Genomic DNA, 19,302 nt, shown 5'->3' with positions numbered 1-19,302 from the left:
AGATGGTGGAATTTGAAATTCAATAAAATATCTGAAATTAAGAATCTAATGGTGACCATGAATCCAATCTGGTTCGCTAATGTCCTTTAGGGAAGGAAACTGCCAACCTTACCTGGTCTGGCCTATATGTGACTCCAGACCCACAGCAATGTGGTTGACCCTGTGGGCAATTAGGGATGGGCAATAAGTGCTGCTCAGGCAGCGATACCCTCATCCTGTTAATGAATTAAAAAAAAAATTGTTATTCCAGTCATTTTGGCTTGCTTCCAGCACCACCGCCTTTTAAAATTTTTTGTAATTATCTCTGTCAGCCTCATTCAATTGGATTATAGGTCATCCCTTCACTTGTTCCACGTGCTTCTGTCTCACTTCACCTGACAAAGGGGCTACACTCCAAAAACTTGTGATTTCAAATAAACCTGTTGGACTATATCCTGGTATCATGTGATTTCTGACTTTATTTGGATATATTTCTTTGTCCTAGTATTCATTAATCATGTACATCACTTCCTCTTTCATCACATGTCATAGTATTCACAGGAACAATGGAAAGAGAGGGGAATTGCTTGTGCCATCTATCGCTTTGTGTCTTTTGACTAGCTTCTTGTGCATCGCCTTTATACTTTGTGCCATTGGTGGTCCATTCCTTCAACTGTCTCTTCTTCATACTCTAGGTTGTTTCACCGTCATTGAATTATTTTGGTATATTTTTTACTACCTCTATGAAATGTTCTGGGAACTCCTCCTGTAGTGAAGGACTTATATCGGTGTTTCCCAAACCTTTCATTGTTGTTACATCATTTTAACGCTGCACAATTATTGTGACACCAGAGTGAGAATTGGAGGGATAGAGGGATTTGTTATGTGGAGGTTCAGATAGCAAAGGTACAGGCACAAAAAGCAACATACAAAAACTATAATAACTATTTTGCAGCTGTCTTGATATTAGTGAACAGACCTCAAACATATTGGAATAGGCCAACCTTGGGCAAAAAGATCAGACATTTAAAGGAGCCTTGCAGTACTCCCAGGACAATCAAATCTTTGTCTCCGTGCCATTGCTACCATTCTTGTTATAGAACCTGTGATCCTGATTACTTAATGCCTGGAAGTTTGGGAACCCTTACATTATATACATGTGTCTTATTGGTGGCAGCATTATTATGGTGGTGATGCGTAATAGCAACAATCAAATAGATGGCAATTCCTTATTATTCAGACAATACAAAAGGAAAATACTTTGGCTTATGTTAGATCTCTGAAATAAATACATAAAATTCTGGAAGTACTCAGTTGATCAGGTGGTATCTATGGAAAGACTAAGCAAAACACTTCATGTTGCTGTCCTTAGATCAGAACATAAGGAACAATGCTACAGTAGCATTTCTTGCTCAACAACCTTTGGAGACAGCTTACTTTACAAAAAGTAAAGAATGGTGAATTACGTTACATGATGCAAGTTGGAAATAGTAACATTGATGTTAAAGATTGGTGATCTAGAAGTCTGGACGAATGATCGCAAAGCTGAGTTTAAATCCCATCATTGAAGTTGAGAATTCTCAAGTTCAATCAATTACGTGAATGTGGAATTAGGAAAAAAAATACTAATATTAGATCCACGTAGCCACCAGATAATCGCATATACAAATCTTTGAAGGTGTCGGGTAGGTTGAAGAAGTTAAGATTGTACAGGCCATTGGCTTTATAAATAGAGGTAGAAAGGACTAAAGCAAGTAAGTTCAGCAGCATGTTTTGAAATGTTTAATTTGTGCCTAAGTCAGAGTATTGCATCCAGTTTTAAGTACTACACTTAGGATGTCAAGACCATGGAGCTGGTACAGAGAAGTTTGACATGCTTGTCATTTGTCCTTGTACCATTATATACAGAGAAAAGAAAAGTTGAGATTTGTTTGAGCAGAGATCGAATCAAAGATGATTGAAAATGAACAACTTTCATTGATTAGGAAAGGAGAAGCTATTTTCATTGGCAATCAAGGACTGGCAAAAGAAAAGACCAGAGCGCTCTCCAGCAAGTTATGATGTGGGAGGTACTGCCTGCTAAGATGGCAGGAGCAAATTACGTCTTAATTGTAAGCCGTAATTAGATGGGAAAACGAAATATTTTTGGAGTTATGGGGAAAAACAGCAGAGTGTGACTAATTAAATAACACTCCAGATTCCAGACAGACGTCATGTGCCAAAATGATAGCCTTTTGCAGTGTAAGACTTAATCCGGTCAAGAAAAAGAAGGAAGGTATAGGCAGCAGAGATTGAGTTAATCCCAAGAAGAGTATAAAGGCAGTAGGAGTGTACTTTAGAGAGAACTCAGGAGGGCAGAAAAGGGAGGTGAGAGAGCTTTGGCAAATAGGGTTAAGGAAAATCCAGAGGGATTCTACAAATACATTAAGGACAAGAGGGTAAGTAGGGAGAGAATAGGGCCACTTTGAAGACCAGCAAGGCCACCTATGTGTGGAATCATAGGAGATGGGGGAGATACTAAACAAGTATTTTGAATGAGTATTTATTGTAGAGAAGGATATGGAAGATAGAGAACGTGGGGAAATAAATAGCTATATCTTGAAATAATCCACATTACAGAGGAGGTGATGCTGGACGACTTAAAACACATAAAAGTGGATAAATCCCCGGGACCTGATCAGGTGTACCCTAGAACTCTGTGGGAAGCTCGAAGTGATTGCTGGGCACTTGCTGAGATACTTGTTTCATCAATAGCCACAGGTGAGGTGCCGGAAGACTTGGAGGGTGGCTAACGTGGTGCCGCTATTTGAGAGGTGGTAAGAAAAGCCAGGGAACTAAAGACTGGTGACCTTGACATCAGTATAGGGTAAGTTGATGCAGGGAATCCTGAGGGAGAGGATCGACATGTATTGGGAAAGCTAAGGACTGATTAGGGATAGTTGACATGGCTTTGAGTGTGAGAAATCGAGTTTCACTAACTTGATTGAGTTTATTGAAGAAGTAATGAAGAGGATTGATGAGGGCAGAGTGGTGAATGTAATTACATGGACTTCAGTAAAGCATTCAACAAGGTTCCTCGTGGTAGACTGGTTACCAAGTTTAGATCAATGGAATACAGGGAGAACTGGCTTGAAGGTAGAAGACAGAGGGTGGTGGTGGAGGGTTGCTTTTCAGACTGGAGATGTGACCAGCGGTGTACCACAAGAATTGGTGCTGGGACTACTGCTTTTCATCATTTATGTAAATGATTTGGATGTGAACATTGGAGGTATGGTTAGTAAATTTGCAGATGACATGAAAATTGGAGGTGTTGTGGACAGAGAAGAAGGTTACCTCTGAGTACAATGGAACCTTGATTAGATGGGTCAATGCTTTGAGGAATGGCAGATGGAGTTTAATTTAGATAAACATGAGGTGCTGCATTTTGGAAAGGCAAATCACGGCAGGACTTGTGCACTTAATGGTAAAGTCCTGTGGAGTGTTGCTGAACAGAGAGACCTTGGAGTGCGGGTTGATAGCTCCTTGAAAGTGGAGACATGGGTAGACAGGATAGTGAAGAAGGCATTTGGTTTGCTTGCCTTTATTGGTAAGTGCATTGAGTATAGGAGTTGGGAGGTCATGTTGCAGCTGTACAGGACATTGGCTACAAAAACAAAGTTGCTGGAAAAGCTCAGCCGGTCTGGCAGTATCTATGAAGGAAAAAACAGAGTTAATGATTTGGGTCCGGTGACACTTCCTCAGAACTTTTTTTTTGTTCATGGATGCTGCCAGACCTGAGCTTTTCCAGCAATTTTGTTTTTGTTCCTGATTTACAGCATCCGTAGTTCTTTCAGTTTCCATTTAGGACAATGGTTAGGTCGCTTTTGGAATACTGTGTGCATTTCTGGTTTCCCTGCTATAGGAAAGGTGTTGTGAACTAGAAAAGGTTCAGAAAAGATTTACAAGGATGTTGCCAGAGTTGGGGGGTTTGAGCTATGGGGAGAGGCTGAATAGGCTGGGGCTATTTTCCCTGGAGCATCAGAGGCACAGGGGTGACCTTTATAGAGTCTTAAAAGCATGAGAGGCTTGGATAGGGTAAATTGACAGGGCCTTTTCCCCAGGGTAGGGAGTCAAAAACTAGAACGCATAGGTTTAAGATGAGAGGGAAAAGATTTAAAAGGGACCTAAGGGGCAGCATTTTCTCGCAGAGGGTGGTCCATGTATGGAATGAGCTACCAGAGGAGGTGATGGAGGCTGGTGCGATTACAACATTTTAAAGGCGTGTGGATGGTATATGAATAGGAAGGGTTTGGAGGGATATGGGCCAAATGCTGGCAAATGGGACTAGACTTAGATAGGATATCTGGTTGGCGTGGACGAGTTGGATTGAAGGATCTGTTTCTATGCTGTACATCCCTTTGACTCTATGACTCTTTCTCTTCTACGTTTTTCACTTCCTTGCTTTTTCGTTTCTAATCACATTTGCTTTATCTTTTCCTGAGATTGCCCCTTGCCACTTCTGATTTTTAGAAAAAATTTTTACTATGGTTATTGTAACGTGGAATCATAGATATATATCACAGAAACAGATCCTATTTGTATACCCATTCAGATGTCTTTTTAAATGTTGTAATTGTACCAGCTTCCTCCACTTCCTCTGGCAGTTCATTCCATACATGCATCACCCTCTGCCTGAAAACATTGTCAATCAGGTCCATTTTTTAAAATCTTTCCTCTCTCACCTTTAAACCATGCCCATTTAGTCCTATCCATGCCCCTCATGATTTTGTAAACCTCTATAAGGTCACCCCTCAGCCTCAGCCCATTCAGTCTGTTCCTATAGCTCAAACTGTCCAGCCCTGGCAACATCCTTGTAAATCTTTTCTGAACCCTTTCTAGTTTCACAACATCTTTCCTATAGCAGGAAGACCAGAAGTGAATGCAGTATTCCAAAAGTGGGTCCTGTACGACTGCAACATGACATCCCAACTCCTACATTTCAGTGCACTGATTACACCGCGCCCCCCACCCCCGCAAAGGAACTGTGCACTTGCATCCCCTGGTCTCTTTGTTTAGCAACACTCACCAGGACCCTACCATTAAGTGTATAAGTTCTGCCGTGGTTTGCCTTACCAGAATGCAACACCTCACATTTAACCAATTATTGTTGTACTGTCTGAATTTTATATGACTCTCCTGCTCCGTCTTCCTTTTCCCTACAATGATCAATATTCCAATCAAAGCTGTGGCCTACTCCAATCCAATCCTTGAGAAGCTGAATACTGTAATGCTTATTTTTTCATCTGGACTGTTTTTTAGTTGCTGCTATTCAAGTGGTCATTCAAGTATGAACCTACATTTAAGATACACAAATGGATTCACCCCAAAAGTTGTCAGCTCAGATTTGTGGAGTGACCAATTTGAGAAAGGTCCCTTTCCATATGCAGAATGGAAAGAAATGGTGAAGAGTTACTCCTCCAATTGAAGGATTTTTCTCTCCTGTACTTACTTCATCATAGAGAAAGAAGCAGTCTGCGATAGGAGGAGCATTGAGCGATTAGAAAAGTTAGTACCAGCAGTATAGGAATTGCCTGGGAGTGCCAGGAATTGAGGTTCAGGGAGGTGGAGAGGAAGCCCAGTAGGGAGTGGGGGCATGATGACCGACATTAACATTGCCTGGCTTTCGAGAAGTTATGACTGAACAGGCTTTTGACTGGATAGGCTATTTTTTGTCGTGGCTAGAAAGGGCTTTTGTGTATCTTTGGCTGTCTGGGTTGATTGGTATCCTCAGCGACAGGAGGGCTAGGGTGGGAGAAGGGGAAGTTCCAAGTGGTGTTGGGAAGGTAAAAGGGGATTTCAGTGGAGTCCAAATACCCCTGGTATCTACACCTTGTATCTACATATACAGATGTCTTAATACGTGAGTTGGTGAGAATGAAAATGTAGTCCTCAAATCTCAAGGAGCATACGAGAAAGAAAAGTTTTGACACCAGGTGCGAATCTATTTGGAAAACTTTGTCAGATGATTTACAGCTAATTTTAAAAGAAACCAGAGATGCATTTCATTGAAACTTCTTTTAGTCATCCCCGTTAGTACCTTGTTGGGGACCTGGGTACATATTCAGAATTGAGAAAGATCTTTGGGTCAAAATCCTGCAACTCCCTTTCAAATGGCATTGTGGGTGTACCTACCCCAGAATGGACTACAGCAGCTCAAGAAAGCAGCTCACCACCATTTTCTCAAGGGGAACTAGGTATGGGCAATAAATGCTGGCCTGCGTCCCCTGAGAGTGAGTTTTTAAAAAAAAAAGTCTTCCTGCACTATGGCCCACCTATTGATCAGCTTAGCTCACTAAATCATTAGCGAAATTTTTTTACTCATTTCATAATTGGCAATTTGGCACTCGAATAATCCTGCTTGAATAATAAATTCAGTTGGGTCACTGGACCTGTAACATTAACTCTAAGTTTTTTCTTTGCAGATGCTGCCAGAACTGCTGAGCTATTCCAGCAACTTCTGTTTTTGTTCCTGATTTATAGCATCCACAGTTCTTTTGGTTTTTAATAAATTTAGTTTGTTTTTTTCTTAGAAGGAAACAATTTTGTAGCATGCTTCAGTTCATATAAACATTGCCTTAATTACCTCAGCAACTAAAGATGTGTGGAGGTAATTTTTCCACCATAATCTAAGTAAAATCTCGATTAATGGGCAAATTTCAACAAAATTTTGTAACTTGTGTCACAAGGAAGAAATGATTCATTTCTGCCAAGGTTGTGAATCCTGGAATTCTTAACTGATCTAATAGCATTGGGTAATAGGACAAGTTGCCTTTAATAAAGAAAGTTATGGAGTTTATTTGGAATATTGTTAAGTGCTCAATGCTGTGATGTGATTTGCCACAATGTGAGCAGAGTTTTCAGAGTGAGTTGTTGGATGTGAATTGGATCAAAGCCACTTCCGTGAGATAGATGGCTTTCAATGAAAAGTTATTTTTCAGTTGTAGAGCTTCAAACAGGCGAGAAAAAGGATGAGCTGCATAATGTAGTAATGTTGAGTGAACACAATATGAAGAGGTGTGCACTTTTCACTTTGTTTTTCATGTTTGTGTGTTTGAAGCTTGTTTTTCAGTCTGCAGAATGCTTTGCTTTGTTTGGTCGGGTATGTTTCGGGATGTAATGGAAAACCCTATATTTTCAATACGAAATTGAATTGTGATGCTAAGACATTGTTAGTCTGTCATACAGCATGGAAACAGACTGTTTGGTCCAACCCATTCATGCTGACAGAATTTCCCACTTGTCTGTGTTTGGCCCATATCCCTTTTAAATCTTTCCTATTCACGTACCTTTTAAATGTTGTAACTGGACCTGAATCTGCCACTTCTGGCAGTTCATTCTGCTTATGAACCACTGTGAAAATGTTGCTGCTAGGTTCCCTTTTAAACCTTTCTCCTCTCACCTTTAATATTATATACCCTTTAGTTTTGAACTCACTCCACTCTAGGGAAAAGACCTTTGGTATTCACCTTATCTATGCCCCTCATCATTTTATAAACCTCTATTAGGTCACCCCTCAACCTCCTACACTACTTATACTCAAATCCTCCAATCTTGGTGACATCCCTGTAAATCTTTTCTGCACCCTCTACAATTAAATAACATCCTTTTGGTAGCAGGGTGACAAGAACTGTATCAGTACTCCAAATTGAGGCCTGACCAACATCCTCTATAATTGCAACATGACTCCCAAACTCCTATACTCCGTGGTCTGAGCAATGAAGGTAAGCGTACCAAACTCCTCCTTCACTATCCTGTCTACCTGAGACTTTACTTTCAAGGAACCATGAACTTGACTGCAAGGTTTCTCTGTTCAGCAGCATTCCCCAGGACCTTCCCGTTAAGTGAATAAGTCCTGCTATGATTTACCTTTCCAAAATGCAGCACCTCACATTTATCTAAATTAAACTCCATCTGCTACTCTGTGACCCATTGGCCCATCTGATAAAGATCCCGTTGTACTCTGAGATAACCTCTTCACTGTCCACTACACCACTGATTTTACGAAGTAACCTCTGGGTCCTTGTCAATAAATTACTGAAGTCTAACATGAAGGTGCAGCAAGCAATTGGGAAGCCTAGTGAAACGTTTGTGGTATCGTACAATTCCTATAGTGTGGAAGCAGGCCATTCAGCCCTTCAAGTCTACACTGACCCTCAGAAAAGCATCCCACCCAGACCCACCCCTTACCCTTTCCCTAAAACCCTGCATTTCCTGTGGCTAATCCACCTAGCTTACACATCACTGGACACTATGGGCAATTTAACATGGTCAGTCCACCTAACCTGCACGTCTTTGCACTGTGGGTGGAAACCGGAGCACTTGGAGGAAACCTGTGCAAACTCCACACAGAGTTGCCTGAGGCTGGAATTGAACCTGGGTCGCTGATTCTGTGAGGTAGCAGTGCTGATCACTTAGCTACCGTGCCACCCCATGTTGGCTCTGCAAAGATGAGACTTTGTCTCCAAAAGAGCTGGCGACGGTCACTCCTACCAAAGCGGCCATGGAAGATGCATCTCTAACAGGTACACTGGTAAGCATGAGGTGAGGTATGTGTTTCCACCTTGTTGGCTCCTTCACCATCTGCTGCAGACCCAGTTTAACGGCTTGCTCCTTTTAGTCCTTCATGTTGACTTTGAATCCCACGTAATCTCATGGCATCAGGTCAAACATAGGCAAGGAAACTTCCTGCTGATGACTATGTAACCTCCTGATCCTCTGAGTCAGCACTGTTCCATGGAACACCACTTAGAAGAAGCACCAAGGGTGCCAATGGCCATCATTCAGCGTGGCTTGGCAGGATCATGATTGCATGAGCTACTGCTAAATGGTGGTGTCCTAAAGGAGCAAGCTCTTAAACTGGGTCTATGGTAGATGGTGAAGGAACCAACAAGGTGGAAACACATTACCTCACTTCATACTTGCCAATGTACCTGATAGAGATGCATCTTCCATGCCCGTATTGGTAGGAGTGACCATCGTGCGGCTGTTGTGGAAATGAAGTCTCATCTTTGCAGGTACAACATTGTAATGTGACCAGCTCTTAAAACTTGCGACCCACATCAGCCACAGCCTCACGGAGTCACTGTGAGTCCCAAAACCCGCAGCTCAAGTTTCTGCAGCTGGTGACACTTTATGTAACTTGCATTGACACTTGCTTCTACTATAACGAAATGTCCTGAGGCATTTCCAGAGAGTTCGTTACACTGTGTGAGCTAGAGTATGCAGGCAGTTGAGAATGGGTGACTACCAGATAATCTAAGAGAAATGGACAGGAGTCTCCTGTGGTCTTGCACAAGCATCCGTTTTACATTCTGGATGTTGACGAGGGCTAATGTTCCTCACAGGACACAAGAATTGCCAGCCCATGGCATCATTTAGTGGAGATAGGGCTCAATGGCGGAGCTCATTCTTACTACCTAGCTCTACTTGCCATTGAGATGGTGGTGATAAGTTGTCCTCTTGATCCACTGTAATTTTCTTTGGTATAGATAGACCTAGAATGCCTTTAGGGGGAGAGTTCCAGAATTTTTTCTGAGTGACACTCAAGAAATAGCGATATTATTCTGACTCTGGATGGTAAGTGGTTTGGTGGGTGACCTGCAGGTGGTGGTGTTCCATTGTATCTGTTGCTCTTGTCCTCCTGGATGGAAGTAGTCATAGGTTTGGAAGATGCTGACTAAAGGGACTTGGAGAATTTAGCAGAGTATTCCTATTTTACAAGTGGTATGTAGTACTGTGACTATGCATCAGTTTGCAGATATGGTGCCTATAAAGTGACCTAATTTGTCTAGGATGGTGTCAAGCTTCTTGAGTGCTGTGGAACTACACTCATCCAAGTAATTCCATCACACTCCTGACTTGTGCCTTGCAGTGGGTGGACAGGTTTGGAGCATCACGTGTTGAATTGCTCGCTTCAAGATTCTTAGCCTTTGACATGGTCCTTTGGCCAAAGTATTTATATGGCTAATCCAGTTCAGATTCTAGTCAATGGTAACCTCCAGGATATTGATAGTGGAGCATTCAGTGAAGGTAATGCCATTGAATGTAAGGGGGTGATGGTTTGTCTCTCTTTATTTGAAATACAAGGCTGAGCTACACAAGGAGATATTGGACTATATCTTGGTTGAGGAATTAGGTCCCTCTAAACCTTTCCTATTCATATACCCATCCAGATGCTTTTTAAATGTTGTAATTGTACGCACTTCTACCACTTCCCCTGGCAGCTCGTTCCATTCACGCAATACCCTCTGCATGAAACAGTTATCCCACAGAGGGATTTAGCATACAGGTCCACAATTCCCTGAAAGTGGCAACATAAGTGGATAAAGTAGTCAAGAAGGCATATGGCTTGTTTGCCTTCGTTGGACAGGGCATAGAGTATAAAAATTGGCAAGTCATTGTGCAGCTGTATTGAGCTTTAGTGAGGCCACGTTTGGAACATTTTGTCCAGTTCTGGTTGCCACACTACCAGCAGGATGTGGAGGCTTTGGAGGCCGTACAGAAATGGTTTACCAGGATGTTTCCTAATTTGAAGGGTATTAGCTATGAGGAGAAATTGGACAAACTTGGTTTGTTTTCATTTGAACGTTGGAGGATGAGGGGTGACATGATCGAAGCTACTAAAAATTCTGAAGTCTACTTTCTGTAAGACTGTAATTTAAAATAAAAGCAATGTAAAAATTGAAAGGCATGGATAGAATCGATAATCAGAGTCTTTTTCTCAGGGTAGGAATGTCAATTACAAACTGACATACATTTAAAGTGAAAGGTGGAAAGTTTTAAAGGAGATGAGAGGCATGATTTTACACAGAGCGATAAGTGCCTGGAATGTGCTGCTGGAGAACATGGCTACAATAACAATGTTTGAGGCATCTTAGCAGATACACGTATAGGCAGAGAGCAGAAGGATACAGGCAGCATAGAAGCAAAAGATTTTTAGTTTAGCGCGGCATCGTGTCAGCACAGCCTTGGTGGGTCGAAGGGCCTGTTGCTGTGCTGGACTGATTTCTTTAAACAGTAAGCTACTATCCTGAGCTGGTTACTTTTGTCTTTCTGTATTTTACTTCTGAAATGCCTTTATCTGTACAGGGAGAGATTGAAAGGTTTTGTGAGATTTCCAAAGCTAAGGCCAGGCATGCTGGTACGTAAACTGCAGCATCTTGTTCAGCCTCTCTGGTTGTTTGGCCTTCCAGTTAGACTATGGTTTCAACTCCTTTTTTAACTTACCCTGGAACACAACAAAAAGTATCATCACCCAACAAAGTTCTAATTATTGACCCTGTATCCACAGCCGTTTAGGGAAGGGGTTGGGGGAAAAAGAGTTCCAGCTTTCCACTGTGCTTTTGTATAAAAAGTGCTTCCAGATTTCATTCCCAAATAGCCTACCACTTAAGTGAATTCCACGAGCATTGGCATCAATGATGACCTGAAGGGCGAATTGTTTATTCTGTAGCTGAGAGCTATTATTTGCAAAATTTTAGTGCATGTTTTTGTTTAACATACCAAATGCAGGGAAAAAGAGTTACTGTTAAATGGCTTATTAAATCTGCTTATTCATACATCTTTTGTGGATTAAACATCCAAGTTTCAAGTTGGTAAGAATATTTATGCAGTGTGTTCTCGGAGATAAACAATTTGCCTACAAAGTTTTTGGTTTTTTTTTAAGATTTTTGAGGCTTGAGCCTTTTAACAATTGCTCTGGCAGTAGTCAAAAAAGTGCATCTGAAAATTGTTCATGAAAGTCTGCATTTTCAACCTAAACCTGTACATTGTTCAGGTCTTGTGCATTTGGACATGGACTTTTTTGGTCTCTGAAGAATAGTGAATGGTAATGAACGTTGTGTAGTCATCTGCAAAACCTGTCCTTATGATCGAGGGAAATTCATTGATGAAGCAGGATGATTGAATGAAGATGATTGGGCCTAAGACAATATCCTGAGGAATTTCTGTAGAAATTCGGAACGGAGATGATTGACCTCCAACAACCAGAACTACCAGCTTATGTGCAAGGTATGATGCCAACCAGCGGAGAACTTTCCCACAATTCCCATTGAGTCCAGATTTGCTAGGTCTTGCACCCTGATGCCATGTTCAGTCAAGTGTGGCCTTATGTCGAGGGCTGTCACTCCAGCCTCACTGCTGAAATTCATCTTTTTTTTTTTAATCTAAGATTGAACCAAGTTGTGATGAAGTCAGGAGCTGAGTGACCCAGGCAGAGCTAAACTAGACATCATTTGATCTTGTGAAGGCTGGCATCTATAATGCTAATGACCTTTTGGAGGAGGCTGAGATAGATCATCCATTCAGCATTTCTGGCTGAAGTTTGCAAGTAGAGTTTGTACCGCACAAATGACATGCAATAACTGTCTCCATCGAGAGAAGGTGCACATCGTACCTTGATGTTTGGTGGTTTTACTGTCACTGAATACCCCGACTATCAACATCTTGGAGGTAGTCGTTGACTAGAAACTGAACTGGATTAGTTATACAAATACAATGGCTACAAGAGCAGGTCATGGGCCAGGAATCCTGAAGTGTGTCAGTTGCCACCTGTCTCCCCAAAGCCTGCCCAGCATCTACAAGGCAAGAGTTAGGAATATGATTGAATATTTGCCACTTGTCTGGAAGAGTGCAGCTCCAATGACACTCGAAGTTTGACACCATCCAGGACAAAGCAGCCCGTTTGATTGGCACCACATCCACACATACTACCACAATATGTCACTGATGCTCAGCAGCAGTGTGTTCCATCTACAAGATGCACTGCACAAATTCACCAACGCTCCTCAAGTTGTCACCACCTACACCCATGACCACTGCAATCTAGAAGGACAAAGACAGGCAATACATAGGAACACCACAACCTGCAAGTTTTCATCCAAGCTGCTCAACATCCAGACTTGTCTACGACTATCATCATTCCTTCAGTGTCACTGGATCAAAATCCTGGAATTCCTCCCTGATGGTATTGTAGGTCTACCGACAGTGGTTCAAGAAGGCAGCTCTTCACCACCTCGGGGGCAGTTAGAGCTGGGTAATAAAATGCTGGCACAGCCAATGATACCCACAATCCCATCAATGAATAAAACAAAATGGGCATGATGAGTGATGTTGAATGCAAGAAAAAAGGCCAGAAATGTGACTGTATTCGAGTGAGCTTTGATGCACAGCAGAAGTGTATCGACAAATTGAGATATCTTTTTGAAGGAAAGAAATTTTCTTAGCATAGTAAATTTTAGTAAGTTTCCACAGCTATAAGAGATGAAAAGGAAGGGAGCAGAGTATATTGCTACTTAAACATTTGGAGCTTTTTGCCTTAACATTTCCCTTCTAGCTTTTATACATTTTTGATGACATGACTCAGGCACAACTTCGTATCCTGTCCAAAGTGTTTTCATGAGGTGTGGAAAGCTGTACTTGTTGCAATAATTATCATGGGTTTATATTTCATCTTTCAAAGAGACATGACCTTGTTTGTCTTAGTCTTACTCTCGTTCCCAATATTGCTTTATCAAGGAATGAAAATCACAATTGAGGTGTAACATTGGTTTTGTAACTTAAAACTTTTGAACCTGCTAATGCCGGCATGTACTGTATATGTCGTTATGACTTCCATATCATGTCTGAGTACTGATGCCTTTGACAATATAGTATCTGTTTGGAGATTAGATTGTTATTGTGGCACAAAAGATAAAATCCTGTTGGTGAGTTTTGTCAAGTATGCTCAAAGGCCATGCCATGGATCCCCAGTGGCAAACCAAACTGCTGAACTATTGACCTTTGATGCCAAAAGCAGGAACCCAGCTAATTATTGCCCATCAGCCTATTCTCAAACATGTGCACTGCAATGGAATGTGTCAGTGTTAGTGGTGTCAAGCAGCACTTGCATGGTAGTAACTTTCTCATCAAACGCTGTTTGGATAGCCATCGTCCAAGTGTTCACAAGAGGCCTGAACTCCAGATGTTGACCGTCCTTAAAATCAAGACCGCATTTGATTGACTGTGGCTTCAAGGAGTCTTGGAAAAACGAGAGACAAAGGAAATTAAGGGGAGGAAACTCGACTCATCACCAACTTGCCATACCTGCCACAAAGCAAAATGTTTGATATTTTCTCAGCTCTGGGACATTGCAGAAGTTCCTCAGTGTTGTGACTGATGTCTGACTGCCTTCAGCTACATCTTCACTGATTGTCCATCCATCGTGCGGGTATGTGTGCTGAAATTGGTACGATGTTCACAACTTCTCATACTGAAGTAGTCCATCTCCACGTGCAACTAGACTTTGACAAAGTTTAGGCTTGGCTGACAAGTGGTGAGTAACATTCACAACACACAACTACCAAGAATGGATCACTTCCAACAAGAGAGAATCTGGCCATCTCCGCGTGAAATTCAATGTCATTACCATTATAGAAACCTGTTTTACTTACAGGGTTACTGTTGACCCGAAATTGTACTAGATCAGCTAAATCAATATTGTAGCTACAAGTGCAGGTTAACAGCTGGGAATGCTGCATCGAACATCTCGCCTCATGTCTCACTGATGCCTGCCTGCCTGCCTGCCATCAATAAGGCACAAGTGAGGAATGTAATAGAATACTGTTCACTTGACTGTTGGCGGCTGTGGCAGAGGCAGGTTTAGGTTCACGACGGCATCTGCATCCAGCGTAGATTCACAGAGGTGGAGGTGAGTTTGGGCCCAGTAGGAGACCTGGAGGCATCACAATGGCTGCATTGAAGAGGTGGGCATGAAGTGGACTCGTGGCAGCACTGTAGTCGAGTTTGAGTCGGTGTGGTACCAGGCAGCATCTGAATTGGCGAGGTCCATTGAGGACTTGTAGTGGTAAGTCCATCAGCAGAGGCAAGGTGGCAGTGTTTGTTCCAACAGTAGCAGTATGGCGAGGGGGACTTGTGTCTGGCCACCAGGCACATGACACGTGACACAGCACATAACAAAAATTAAAAGGTTGGATGCTTTTTTAAAATTTCTTCTTTTTCTGCCTTTATGTTCTATGTTTTGGTTTATTTTTCACTGTTTTAAGATGGTGCTGGAGAGTGGCAACACTATACAAAACTTTTCATTGTCTTTTGTGTCAAGATACACATGATAAATAAATCAAATCATGTGCTTGATGAGTGGAGCTCCAGTAGTAACAGGAGTGATCCCACAACCAACAGATCAGATCTAAGCACAGCAATCTTGCTGCATCCAATCATGAATGTGGTGGACAAGTTAACAACTTATTGGAGGTGGAGGCTCCACAAATATCCCTATCCTCGATGATAGAAGAGACAAGCACATCAGTGTGAAAGATAAGGCTGAATCATTTGCAGCAATCTTCAGCCAGAAGTGCCAAGTGGATGATCCATCCCTGCCTCCTCCATTAGTCCCCAACATTACAGACGTCAGCCTTCAGCCAATTTGATTCACTCAACATGATATCAAATGGTTGGAGGCACTAGATACCGCAAAGACAACGTTGAGACAATAGCACTGAAACCTTTTTACTCCCAAACTTGCCCCTCAACTAGCTAAGCTCTTCCGGGAGAGTTACGAAACTGGCATCTACCTGACAGTGTTGAAAATTGAGCAGATGTATCCTGTAGACCAAAATAACAAATCCAACCTGGCCAGTTACCACCCCATCAGTCTACTCTCAATTGTCAGATGGAAGGTGTCATCAACAGTGCTATCAAGCAGCATCTGCTCAGCAGTAACTTGCCCAGTGACACACAGTTTAGGTTCTTCCAGGGCCACTCGGCTCCTGACCTCGTTACAGCCTTGGCTCAGACACAGACAAAAGAGCTGAATTCCAGAGGTGAGGTGAGAGTGGCAACCCTTGACATCAAGGTCACATTTGACTGTGTGACTGCAAGGAACCCTAGCAAAACTGAAACCAATGGCTATCAGAAAGTAACCTCTCTGCTGATTGGAGTCATACCAGGATCATAGAAGGATGGTTGTGGCTATTGGAGGCCAGTCTTTCTAGCTCCAGGACATCTCTTAAGCCTGACCATCTTCAGTGACTTCATCAATGACCTTGTCTCCATCATAAGGCTAGAAGTGGGGATGGTCACCATTGATTCAGCACCATTTACAACTTCACAGATACAAAAGCATTCCATGTCCATATCTTGTTACGTTTGAGCAATATCCAGGCTTGGGCCAACAAGTAGCAAGTAACATTTGTGGCACACAAATACTAGGCAATGACCATCTCCAATGAGAGACAATCTAACCACTGCCCCATGATATTCAATGTTGTTACCATCACTGAATCTCTCATAATCAACGTCCTCAGGTTTACCATTGAACAGGAACTGAATCGACTCTCCACATAAACACAGTGGCTTTAAGAGCAGGTCAGAGGCGAGGAACGCTGTGATGAGCAGATCACCTCCTGGCTCCCCAAAGCCTGTTCCCCACCTACAAGGTACAAGTCAGGATTGTGATGGAATACTCACCACTTGCTTGGATGAGTGCAGCTCCAACAATACTCTAAGCTTGACACCATCCAGACAAAGCAGCTTATTTGCTTGGACCCACATCCACTCCATCCACCAACGATGCTCAGTAGCAGTAGTGTGTGTTATCTGCAAGATGCACTGCAGAAATTCACCAAACCAACAACCCTTCCATTTTGAAAGATGAGGACTGCAGAGACAAGGAGACACTGTCATTTGCAAAGCACTTGCCATCCTGACCTGGAAATATTGCTGTTTCTTTGCTGTCGCTAGGTCAAAATCTAGGAATTCCCACCCTAACTGGATTGTGGGTCAACTCACAGCAAGTGGACTGTAGTGGTTCAAGAAGACAGCTCACTGCCACCTTCTCAAGGGCAACTAGAGATGGTCAATAAATACTGGCCAATCAGCGATGCCCATGTCCTACAAATGAATTTTAAAAAAGGGTCTAAGCTTAACACCATCCTGGGCGAGGCTGTCCAATTGATTCATACCCCTTCAACATTTTTTCTGAGGGATTTGAGTATTTTAAATTTCCTTTCTTAGTTAATGCAGAATCTTTAAACATTTGTAAGGCAGAGGTAGATAGCTTCTGGATTACCAAGGAGATGAAAGTTTATCAGGGATATGCAGAATGCAGAGTTGAGATCAAAATTAGGTTAGCCAAGATCTTATTGAATGGTGGAGTAGGCTCAAAGACTGAGTGGCCTACTCTTGTTCCTTGTTTGTATGTTTCAATCTTCAACATTTACTCCCTTCACTTCTTCTGACACTGTGGTAGCAGTGTGTACCATCTATAAAACGCCCTGTCGAAATTCACCTAGGCTTGACTTCTTTCACCTAGAAGGATGAAGGCAAGTGATGTACAGGAGCACCACTACCTGTAACTTCCCCTTCAAACCATACATCCTCCTGCTTGGGTCTATATTTCTGTTACCTCGCTGTTCCTGAATCATAATTCTGAAACTCCCTGTCTAAAAGCATTGTGTACACCTACCTTCTTTGCACCACCCCGCCCCGCCCCAACATCTTGTGAAGAAATTCTTATGTTGAATTTGACTGAGTTTTATGCATTCAGATAACAATTCAGAAGTATCTCAAACTCGCATAGCAATTACTGTTCTGTTTACTATAAGTATAGTCCTATATTTTTAGAATTGTTCCAGTTTTAGAAATTTCCTGGCAGATGCACATTTCCTGTTATTATACAGGGCTGCCTGTTAGAATGCATGTAACTGGTGACTCAGGATGAACTTTGACTGACTGTTTTCAAACTAAATTGATTCTTAACAAATTGGTGTATAGTTGGTAAAAATAATGAGTTTTGTATGACCTCTGAAAATTAACATTTTCTAAACTGTGACCAGAAGATGATCTGATCTGAAGATTCTCTTCAGTTTGTTGCTAAATATTACATTTGCTGAATATGGCAGAGGTAGTATGAAGGTTACCCATCCATATACCTAATTATTGCGTGTGATGTGACCCAGGAGGCACTTACAACTAAATTCTCTGTCCTAATGGCCCTCCCTAATTGTGAAGCTTTTTCTAAGATTCGGCGAAGGGGAGAAACCAACTGTGGTTAAGCAAGGAAGTTGAGGATAGTGTAAATTTAAAGAAAAACATACAATGCAGCCAAGTTTATTGACAAGACCAAAGATTGGGTGTGTTTTAAAAACCAGCAAGTTTATTGAAATAGAGGGAGAAAATAAACTTGAGGGTAAACTAGCAAATAATATCAAAACATACAGTAAGAGCTTATTTAAGATGGGGGAAAAAGGAAAGAGGGGCCAAAGTGAACATACGCTCCTTAAGGAATGAGGTTGGGGAAATAATGAGTTTAAAAAAAAAAAATGGCAGATGAGTTGAATGAATGCTTTGCCTCAGTCTTCTTGGTAGAATAGACCACTAGTATTCAAAACATATTAAATAATCAAGGGGCAAAAAGAAGAAGAAATAAGTACAAAAACTATTATGAGAGCAAAAATACTAGGGAACCTATTGGAGTGTTTATTCATTGGTCGAATGTAGGTATCGCGAGCCAGCCAGCATTTATTGCCTGTCCCTAGCTGCCCTTGAGAAAGTAGTGGTGAGGTGCCTTTCTTGACAGTCCACCTGCTGCGGGTTGACCCACAATGCCATTAGGGAGGGAATTCCAGAATTTTGATCCAGCGACAGTAAAGGAACAGCGATATATTTCCAAGTCAGGATGGTGAGTGGCTTGGAGGGGAACTTGCAGGTGGTGACGCTTGCATGTATCCGCTGCCCTTGTCCTTCTAGATGGAAGTGGTTGTGGGTCTGAAAGATGCTGTCTTAGGATTTTTGGTGAATCTCTGCGGTGCATCTTTTGGATAGTAGCAGCAGTGTGTACAGAGTTGTGGTGGGAGTGGATGTGGTGCCAATCGAGCAGACTGCTTTGTCTTGGATGGTGTCAAGCTGCTTGAGTGTTGTTGGGGCTGCACTTATCCAAGCAAATGAGGAGTATTCCATCACACTCCTGACTTTGTACTTTGTAGATGGTGGACAGGCTTTGAGGAATCAGGAGGTGAGTTACACTCCACAGTATTCCTAGTCTCTGATCTACTCTTGTAGCCACTTGTGTTAATGTGATGAGTCCAGTTGAGTTTCTGGTCAATAATAACTCCCAGGATGTCGATAATAGGGCTTTCAGTGATGGTAATGCTATTGAATTTCAAGGGGGCATGGTTAGATTGTCCTTTGTTGGTGATGGTCATAGCCTGGCATTTGTGTGGTGCGAATGTAACTTGCCACTTGTCAGCCCAAGCCTAGATATTGTCCAGATCTTGTTGCATTTGAACA

At 42.1% G+C, this 19,302-nt stretch overlaps 1 protein-coding gene across 1 annotated transcript in view; it reads left to right on the top strand.

The window, feature by feature from the left end:
- The window catches only part of arl15a (ADP-ribosylation factor-like 15a), a 174,740-nt gene that overhangs the window by 8,661 nt on the left and 146,777 nt on the right, over positions 1-19,302 (top strand). The window lies entirely within an intron of this gene.

The sequence above is a fragment of the Rhincodon typus genome, chromosome 1, assembly GCF_021869965.1.
Source record: "Rhincodon typus isolate 14 chromosome 1, sRhiTyp1.1, whole genome shotgun sequence".
Classification (NCBI taxonomy): domain Eukaryota; kingdom Metazoa; phylum Chordata; class Chondrichthyes; order Orectolobiformes; family Rhincodontidae; genus Rhincodon; species Rhincodon typus.
This window is presented reverse-complemented; position numbering and strand designations above follow the sequence as displayed.